The following is a 10,926-nucleotide window of genomic DNA, read 5'->3' as shown; positions in this document are numbered from 1 at the left end:
CTGGATAACTTCCTGGACCACAAAGTTTAGGCAGTGAAATTTTTGAAAAAAATAGAAAGTGGGTGATAATGTAAAGGAAGTGGCCATGTTTCAGCCACATCAAGCAGCAGATCTTAGTGGCTTTGTTTATGTGGCTCTGGATTTAGAGGCAAGAATAGAAGGGACTAGTGAGACAATTAATTCTGGATAGCTGTAATACAAGCATTAGAGGTAATGGAGAAGAAATCAGCATCACTGAGGTAAAATTTTCTGGGTAGTGTTTTCTGATTGACAAAACAGGTGTGTTCCAGAGATAGCCAAGATTGGACATAGTGGTGAAACTGGACTTGGTTATGTGTAAGAATCACCCAGGTTGTACTGGTTTCGAATGCATTAAGTTGTAATTCAGAGCAGCTGAGGCTTGGCACCATTGGGCAATCATAAAAGAGGCTCTCTGTCCAGCTTAGTTACAGCAAAGGAACACAGAACCCTGAAGATGCAAGTACCATGGGATAAGCAGAAAGAACAGCAGGAGAGTGGAGTCAACCAGAGCTTAGAGTGATACAGAGAGCAGAACTTGAGAAGTGACCTAAACTCATCGGAGGAGCAGTGAAAATCATGTGTCGATCCGGGACATTGAAAGAAGAAGCTGTGATATTGAAATTACCTTGGAGACACTAACATTTTAAGATAGTAGGACTGTGGGGTACCTGATCAGGTAAATTGCTGTCAGGGAATAAAACCACTCAAAGTGAAAGAATTGTGCTTCAATAAGCAGAGCAGAAAGCAGTTGGAGATCTGAAGAATACTTTGACAAGAGACATGGAGATGCAGAGTTTGAAGATTGCTCAGCTGTCTTTGGTCTTATTTAGGTCCCGTTTTTCCTCATGCTGCCTTTAGGAAAGGTGAAGCATATAATATGAATTTGGAGGTACATGGTGTGCTATTTTTGCTTTCGAACATGATTACATGATAGGATTAATTTCAGAAGAGTCTTTGACCTTTGGACATTTTTGAGATTGCTATAGACAATGGAGACATTTGAAGTAGGAATTCATGTATTCTACATGTTTAAGTATGATCCCTATACACTCTTGTGTTTGAACAATCATATGGTGGCCAGGAAGTAGAATGTAGTAATTTAAATATGCCAAGATAAGTGAGAGGCATTATGAAGTGGTGTGGCCTTGTTGGAGGAAGTGCATCACTGTATGGGTGGGCTTTGAAATTACCACTGTTGAAGAGTCCCACCTATTAGATCTCTAGAAGACAGTTTCTTCTTAGCTGTCTTTGGATTAAGATGCAGAACTCTCAATTAAATGGGTCTTTTATAGAAGTTTCCTTGTTCATTATGACTTTTCATAGCAATGGAAATGAAATAAAGTAACACTTCAAGTTCATTTAATATTCTCAAGACTGCCCAATTCTGCAGTCTTCATTTTCATGAAAGAATATGTGTTAGAGAGAAACCTCATAAGTGTTTAGTATAATGAAGGCTTTGTATACCTCTATATTCTTCATCATTATGACACCATTCATCCTGTAGAGAAATTCTGTGAATGTTAGCAATGTTGTAAAGTCTGTATGTTATGGGATACACTGAGTTACAACAAAAATCAAACACCAGGACAATTAAAACGACAAGAATTTTTTGTAGTCAATTTGCTACTCATTAATCAGGACAAGAAAAATGTATTCAGAAGATTAACCATTGATTTTTGTTTGTATTTTTAGTCAGTCGCATATACAATAACTTTCCTGAAAGTCTTTATCAGCTCTGGAATTGCCTTTGGGAAATTTTGGTTTACTTATGCATATGACCATGTCATCTTCAAATAAGCATAATTTCACTTACTGCTTTCTAATTCGTATTGCTTTCATCCCCTTCAGTTATATTGCCCTAGTTAAGCATTTAGATAGTACATTGAATAGATACAGAATGAACTAATTTGTCTTGTTTATGAATTAGTGGAATTGATTGGAATATCTCTCCATTTAATTTAATGATGGCTATAGGATTGCTGTAATGTGATGTTAGTATATTTAGGTATATCCTTGTGTCCTTATTTATTCCTACTACAAGAATTTTTCCATAAAGTGGTATTGGGTATTGTCACATAATTTTCATCACCTAATGAGATGACCACTTATTTACTCTTTACACTTTAAGCAATTTATGTTTAACTATCCCAGCATCTCCTTAATGAAGCCTACCTCACTAAGCACGGTGGATGACCTTTTGATGAATTTTCTATTTTTTTTTCATTTTATTGGTTTTGTTTTGGTTTTAAGTATGTTTATATATGTGGTTTTAAGGAAAATTGGTCTGTAATGCTCTTTTGATGCTTAGTCTTTTTTGACGGAATATTTGAACAAGCATGTGTTCACATAATATATCAGCTAATGATTGTTCTGTGTCTATATTGTTGAATACTTTGAGTAATATTCTTATTAGCTCCTCTTTGGAACTGCTGTAGTTTTCTATACTAAAACTCATGGTCCTGGGCTTGTTTGTTGGTAGATTTGCAGTGACTTCGCTTTTACTAGATACTTAGATCTGTATAAGTTGTTTAAAGAGATAGTTCAGTGGATAAGAACACTGGCTGCTCTTCCAAAGGTCATGAGTTCAATGCCCAGAAAATACATGGTGGCTCACAATGATCCATAGTTGGATTTAATGTCCACTTCTTGTGTGTCTGAGGACAGGGACAGTGTACTCATAAATATTAAATAAATAAATAATAAATAAATACATCTTTTTAAAAGTTGTTTATCTTAATTTGATTTAATTATGGTATATGTATCCTATCCATGAAATTACCTATTTATTTTAGACTATCCAATTCTGTGGAGAACAGGTTTTTTAAAACTAGCCCTTTATCATTCTCTGAATTTCTGTCTGTTATTTTCTCCTCATTTTCATTTTACATTTCATTAATTTTGATATTCTATGTTTTTAGATATGGGATTGCTTGTCTTGTTTAATATAATGGTCAAAGGATCAACTCCATGAATCACTGATTCATTGTTTTCTTCTCTTTCTATTTTATTGATTTCAGCCCCCAGTTTGATAGTTCCTTGATGTCTACTGCAGTTTATTATTGATCATTCACTTTTTTTCTGTACTGGACTTTAAGTTGTGCTCTTATATTACCAATATGTGAGCTCTCCATCTTTAAATGTAGACATTTGTGCTATGAACACCCTTCTAAGCACTATTTTTATTTTCTTTGTGTTAAATAGGATTGTGCATGTTGCATATTCATTTTCATTAAATTCTAGAAAATCTCTAATTTATTCCTCTATTTCTGCTTTAATCTATTTTTCATTTAGTAATGTGGTGTGCAGCTTCCATGAGTTTGTAAGCCTTGTGTTCTTTCTTGTTTTGTTGATATCTAGTTGTAATTCGTGGTGATTTGATAAGACACATGGTGTTTCAATTTTTTGTATATATAAAATCTTACAATGAGTCTGAATATGTGGTCAGTTTATAAGTTTTATGAGATGGTGGGCAGGAGATATTTTCTCTTATATTTTAGTAGAAAGTTCTCTAAATATCAGATGGATTCATGTTCATTCTGTCAGATATCTGGAATATTTCTTTTTTAGTTTTGGTCTGGAGAATTTGTTCATTGGTGAGAGAGGGTTATTGAAATCACTGAGTATAAGTGGAAGAGGGTTATTATGTTTTTTAGCTTTAAAAATGTGTCTTTTACAAAGATTGGGGACCATGTGTTTAAGGCAAAGATATTAACAATTACAATGTCATCTTTGGTGATATTTATTCCTTTGAGGGATATGTCATGTACTTCTGCAATTCCTTAGATTATTTTTTCATTAAGCTCTATTTTGATAAATTTTAAAATGGACACACCAGGTTGTTTCTTTGGACCATTTGATTTGAATATATATTTATTCCACTTTACCTTGAAGCAATGGTTATTCTTAATATTGAGCTGTAATTTTTGCATGCAATAGAAGGATAGGTTTGTCTTAGCATTCATTCTGTTAGCCTGTACCTTTTTATTGGTGAACTGTGATTATGGATATTGAAATGGTTCATGAACAGGGATTGTTAACTCCTGGAATGTTGTTGATGTTGTTGTTGTTATTGTTGCTACTGCACTGTGTTTTGGTATTAGTGTGTGTGTGTGTGTGTGTGTGTGTGTGTGTGTGTGTGTGCTTTCCCTTCTTTTGTCGATAACACAAGACTTTTGACTACCTGTGTATCATTAACTACTTTGGGTTTGATTCTTCTTCAGTCACTTTTTGTAGATCTGTATTTCTAGACAGATAATGTTCAAATTTGACTTTATCATAGTTTATCATTTTTTTATTTGTGCTGATTAAATTTTTCTACAAATAATAATCTTGACATCTGTACATTCTACAACACGTGTGTGCACAACCTTTTGGCATCAATAGACTCCAATTAGAAGTCATCTGTGATTTCAACAGATCTTCCTTTATATGTTTTAATTTTTGGCTTTTATTCCTTTGTAGCATTTAGTATTTGTTCTTTGTATTGTATGTTTTGATTATTATTTAGAGAAGAGACTTCATTTTTTGGTCCATTCTGTGAGTTGTTTTGATGATTCTTATACTTTGTTAGGTACCTCCCACTTCATGTTAGGAAACTTTTCTTGTATGATTTCTTTTGTCAATGTTTTCAGAGACTTTGATCTAGTGTTCTTCCTCTATTCCTAGTCTTCTAATGCTTTGACTTTTCACAATGTCCTGGATTTTGTGGATATTATGTCAGGAAGTATTAGATTTAACATTTATTTCCTGATGCGTCTATCCCTTCTATTGTATCTTCAATGCATGAGATTTGTCTTCCATCTCTGTATTCTCTCAGGGAACCTTGCCTCTCCAGTTCCAATATGCACTCTAAAAATTTTTATTTCCAGTATTCCCTCAGTTTGTGTTTGCTTCATTTTTTTGTATTTCTTTGTCTCTAATAGTTTGTTTCCTTCAACACTTGGTTTATGTTTTCTTGACATTATTTATAGAATTTATTGGTTTCATCCACTTTTTTCATCATGTTTTCCTAGGAGTCTTTCAGGTATTTATTGTTTTACTCCAATTGTTTGTGTTTTCCTGGATTTCTGTAAGTGATATAGCCATTTCCTCTTTAAGGACCTCCAGGAACTTCTTATAGTTGGCTTCAAAGCCTTTGTCTTATAATGCAGCTATGTTGGGATATTCAAGACCTTCTTTGGTAATATAGATGGACTCACTGTCATTAACTAGAGAGGGAAAAATGTTGGTCCTCATTGCATCATCTTTTGCCAACATCGTAGAATGGAATGGTGTTATCACTTCTCTAAGTGAAAAGTTCCTTTTCATGTGGATGAACTTGATATACAATAGTTTGTTTCCATACAATGAAATTTATTGTCGGAACCACCTAAGAAACCATGATAGAAACAGAACGAATACTACGTAATTGGTTCTATCTTTATTTGTTTAAAAATTCAATAATTAATTTCAAATGCATCACTGCTATGATCTCTTGTTTGATTTATTCCTTTACAATTCCGGATAATTAAGAATACCTTCATGTTGTTTTTTTTTTTTCATGTCTTATTGATTATTTCTTTCTGTAGTCAGATATGCTGCCTGTAGCTGAGGCTTCCTGTTTTCATAATTGAGAATTGCTTTGGGCACTCCATAATTTCTCTGCTGCTCAGTGCTGGAAGGTGTGTCTTGCAACTCTTTCTGACTATTCACTGACAGTTCAGTGAAAAACAATAATAAAACAATAAGTGGGATTCCTCCAACCTCTCTGGCTTTTCTTGGGGCTTAAAATGAAGAGGTGCCTGTGCAAGAATCAATATCTAAGACCACCTGTGAAGCAGGGTTAGTCACAGTACAAAAAGGGTTCGAAAAAAGTGGGTAAAAGCTTCCCTGCTTTGACTGTAATTGGTATTAGCAAGGAGTTGAGAGGTAATCAATTGTAGATGATCAATAAATTTCCTGACTGGCCATTTCTAGGATCTGCACACTAGGCAATCAAGAATCTGGATAAAAACAAACAAAAACAAAAACAAAACAAACCTGCACTTATGTTAAACCAAATTACTGTAGTTACACTAGTTCACCAACACAGGATATCCGGGCATCATGACGTGGCCCTAAATAAAAGGACAATTATTCTCTAGATTTAAAATATTCAGCCTGAGAGAAAAATTATAAGCACTGTTTATGTGCCCAGGCTGTACCGTCTCACCTCAGACACCGCGCCACACAGGGTATCCTCCTGTCTCTTCTCTCATTCTCTGTAGCCCAGGCTACAATCCCTATAGCCCAGGCTGGCCCACTTTCCTATTTTGAAGCTTCCCCTGTTCATTGTCCAGGCTGCCCTCTTTTCCTCTCCCTGCAGCCCGCCAGCTTCCCTTTAGCCCAGGCTGTCCCTCCTCCACCCAAGTCTTGATGGACTCCCTGGATACTCCGGGCCTTCAGGGCACTGCGAGATATTGCATCTTCTGTTCTCAGCCCTCAGCACCTGCGGGGTTCACCGCTTTTGGGTTCCTTCGGATTGTGATGTCACTTCCTGTCCGGACCTGGGTAGCACTGTGTGTGAGCCTGAGAGAAGGCTGGCCACGGGACCAGGGTGTTGACTGACAGCTGACATCAGCCCCCCCTCCCCACCCCTGCCAGGCCGACCTGTCAGTCATCTGAGTCCCCGCCCACGGGCCCAGCTCTGTGTGCCACTGACAGCGTGACCGATAATCTTCAAATTTGACACTTTTTCTATTTAAAGGCCACTATCATCTTTACAGGGTTGGATTGTAGTCATTTTTCTATATTTCAGGATATCCCAGGCTTGCTAAATTGGTGAAGGCCTTTTTGGAGGTGTTATGTATCCATGTCTTTTGATGATTGTGTTGTTTCAATGATATCCTAAAAATTTTGGTCCATAACAATTCTTATTGTAGTGGGTATTGGGAGGGCATGCGCCTTGTTGATGCTGGTGTGGCAGTCATCTGACAAATATGCATAGTTTGTCTTTTTTTCAGACCTCCAGTATTTGTTTCAGATAAAGGCTTGTGGAGAAGAGGTAGGAGAATGGAGATCTTCCTGGGTTATCAGATTGCTGAGTGAAACTTTACTTCGTTCAGGGGGCTCAGAGATCAGGGAAGATGGGTGGGGCAAGGGAAGCTTACCTGTATGCACCTGGAGTCTGATTAATGTGCAGAAGAGATTTATGATTTCTTTATGGCTTCTGAGTTTAAATCTTAGTCTCTTTGTTCCATTCCAACACCTTTTAAATTGTATTTTCTTCCATTTCCTCAAGTAATTTATTTTTTTCCTCTCTAAGGGCTTCTACTGTTTGCCTGTGGCTTTCTGTATTTAATTAACGGGATCATTTTTATCCTCATTAAAGACATTGGTCATCCTCATGAGGTGCCATTTTAGATCAGAATCTTGTTCATCATGTGTGCTTGGGTATCCAAAGTAGGAGAATGGGGTTATGATAATGTCAAATTGCATTGACTTCTGTTGGTTATGTTCTTCCATTTTTCTTTCTCCACCTGGTCATTTCTGTTATTATATTGCATCGGCCCAAAGACTGGACCAGGCCACTTTGGAGACAGGCAGTGCTGTCTCTGGTTAGGTCGGGCCTTCCATAGCCATGCTTAGTGCAACCATCATGCATCCCCATGGCTCTCATTAGTGCAGACCTCTCAAAAGCTACGTTGGATTTGGGATCTGGGGTAGACATATTAATCTGCCATAGTTTCAGTTGGGGGTGCAGACTGGAAAGACAATGTGGCTCAGGAAGAGCTTGATAGATACCACATCTGCTGGTGTCTTGGGAGTCCAAAATGGCGTGGGTATTCAGCCAAAGATCTGACCTATGTTTCTAGATATGAAAGACCACCTATTAGACTCGTAGGCCATTAGATATGGAAGATACACCTTGCTTTCATAAGTTAAGACTATCGTGGTGTATCACGTGTAAAATTTTTGTAGAATATTGAAATTCCTTTTTTTTGCATTCCATGTTAACATGGTTTTGTATATGGGATATTGAAGCTTTGAAGGAAATATAAGATATTATATTATAAGCTGAGTTTTATTATTTAAAGTTTATAAGGATACAACTTGGATCGTTATCAGCAATCCTGCACAGCTATGTATTTTAAATGTTACTGAAGTAATGTTTCATGCCAATTATGAGGCATTGGGTTAAAAATCCTATTTGTAATTAAGCTATATTTGGTTTCATTCGATTAAGTTGAAGTTTCTACATAAATCATGGAAATTATAATTGAGATGATATTGGTGCATGGATGTATAATCGACATCACAATGTCTTTAAAATATCTATGAATAAGATCTTTGCTACTGCATATCTCATTCGTGAAAGATGAAGTCTTTCCATCCATGTACAGTAATGAGTGCAGATACCCCAAACTGCTTCAATGCTTTGAATAAATCATATTTTGGTGCTATATCAAACCTTATTTCAATCGATTGAAAAAACAAAAATCAGTATCCGATTAATGGGAAGCAAACAAGACAATAAGGTTTTACTAATAAATGATATCCAACATTTAATGAAAATACAATACCAATACTTTAGAGATTATTCTATGAGAAGAAAATGGGAAAGAGGCTATCTCTATTTCTGCATAGCACAACATGGATTCAGACATCCAAAATGAAATAAAGGGACTACAAACTGAACAGAATCTATGAAATTTTATGTGTGAGACATGGAAGAACATACTAATAAAATACTGTAGGGAATATCATAAAATTGCAATGCAACAGTTTAACTTAATGGAAAAAAAACAGAGACTCTTTTGATAATCAGGAATGATACAGCGGTGTGTGATGTGCCTTCTATCCACCATGTCAAGTCAATAACATGAGCTTAAGGCAGAAAGAAAAGAAATTTCAAGAAATGCTATTTGTGTTCCAAGGACATGGAGAATTTCACTGTAGAAAACAAGATGGAGTCTCACCTCTCAAAAGTTTATTTAAGGACCTTTATGTTTGACCTATAGTCTGACTATGAGTTTGATATGGATCAAAGTCCAATGCTAATGTGTACCAAATTATTTCCAAAAGACTGCCACAGCCCAGCATGTAGTAGTTACAAGGGAGTGAAGAGTCACCCTCCATGCACATTCCCAATTCATTTAAAATGATATTACCACCCAGTATACAACAAATATAGAATATCACAATCTCAAGATACTCAAATTTCCCAATCTATAGGTCTACAAAAATTCTAAAAAAATATTCAAATTGACAAAGTCATAATTCAAACAAAGTATGAAATACATTTTTATTCATAGTAACTATGATGCTACAATAAACTACATAGCAAGATGTTATTTTTTTTCCTTTTTTTTTTAATTTTTTTATTCGATATAATTTATTTACATTTCAAATGATTTCCCCTTTTCTAGCCCCCCCCCACTCCCCGAAAGTCCCGTAAGGCCCCTTCTCTTCCCCTGTCCTCCCTCCCACCCCTTCGCAGTTCCCCGTTCTGGTTTTGCCGAATACTGTTTCACTGAGTCTTTCCAGAACCAGGGACCACTCCACCTTTCTTCTTGTATCTCATTTGATGTGTGGATTATGTTTTCGGTATTCCAGTTTTCTAGGTTAATAACCACTTATTAGTGAGTGCATACCATGATTCACCTTTTGAGTCTGGGTTACCTCACTTAGTATGATGTTCTCTAGCTCCATCCATTTGCCTAAGAATTTCATGAATTCATTGTTTCTAATGGCTGAATAGTACTCCATTGTGTAGATATACCACATGTTTTGCATCCACTCTTCTGTTGAGGGATACCTGGGTTCTTTCCAGCATCTGGCAATTATAAATAGGGCTGCTATGAACATAGTAGAGCATGTATCCTTATTACATGGTGGGGAATCCTCTGGGTATATGCCCAGGAGTGGTATAGCAGGATCTTCTGGAAGTGAGGTGCCCAGTTTTCGGAGGAACCGCCAGACTGATTTCCAGAGTGGTTGTACCAATTTGCATCCCCACCAGCAGTGGAGGAGTGTTCCCCTTTCTCCACACCCTCTCCAACACCTGCTGTCTCCTGAATTTTTAATCTTAGCCATTCTGACTGGGGTAAGATGAAATCTTAGGGTTGTTTTGATTTGCATTTTCCTAATGACTAATGAAGTTGAGCATTTTTTAAGATGCTTCTCCGCCATCCGAAGTTCTTCAGGTGAGAATTCTTTGTTTAACTCTGTACCCCATTTTTTAATAGGGTTGTTCGGTTTTCTGGAGTCTAATTTCTTGAGTTCTTTGTATATATTGGATATTAGCCCTCTATCTGATGTAGGATTGGTGAAGATCTTTTCCCAATTTGTTGGTTGCCGATCTGTCCTCTTGATGGTGTCCTTTGCCTTACAGAAACTCTGTAACCTTAGCGTATGCTCTAAGAGCAAGAATTGGCAAGATGTTATTTTAACCCAGGGACATAGCAACCATTCCAAAAATGGAGTTAAAAATTCTACTTAATTCAGTGTGTATATTTTGGGCCAAAAATAATGTAGTTGAAACAAATATAAATCAAGTTCAATGCTCCACCTCTGTAACTCATTATAATCTAACCAAGTTATATAATTTTGCATAACAGACATTGTGTTGTTGCAATGTAATCCAAGACAGGGCTGTTTCAAAACAAATGCAGACAGGACATGGATGAAAAATATAAGGTGTATACTAATATTAGCCATACAATTCTTAGAAATGACATGTAAATTCCTTCATTTCTTTGGGAAAATATATGATATCTTTCTCAAACTTCTTAATGAGGTGTAAACAATATCAACAAAGAAATGTCTCTTCAAATGGCACTGACTGCCAGGGAATGATTATCAGGTAGTTGATAAGCATTATAACTCAGTGAATGTCTGCAAAAGTACAGATATTGGACAGAATGAGTATTGAATCTTTATAAATCC

The sequence above is a fragment of the Apodemus sylvaticus genome, chromosome 17, assembly GCF_947179515.1.
Source record: "Apodemus sylvaticus chromosome 17, mApoSyl1.1, whole genome shotgun sequence".
NCBI lineage: Eukaryota > Metazoa > Chordata > Mammalia > Rodentia > Muridae > Apodemus > Apodemus sylvaticus.
The sequence above is the reverse complement of the archived record's forward strand: the minus strand, read 5'-3'. Positions refer to the sequence as shown.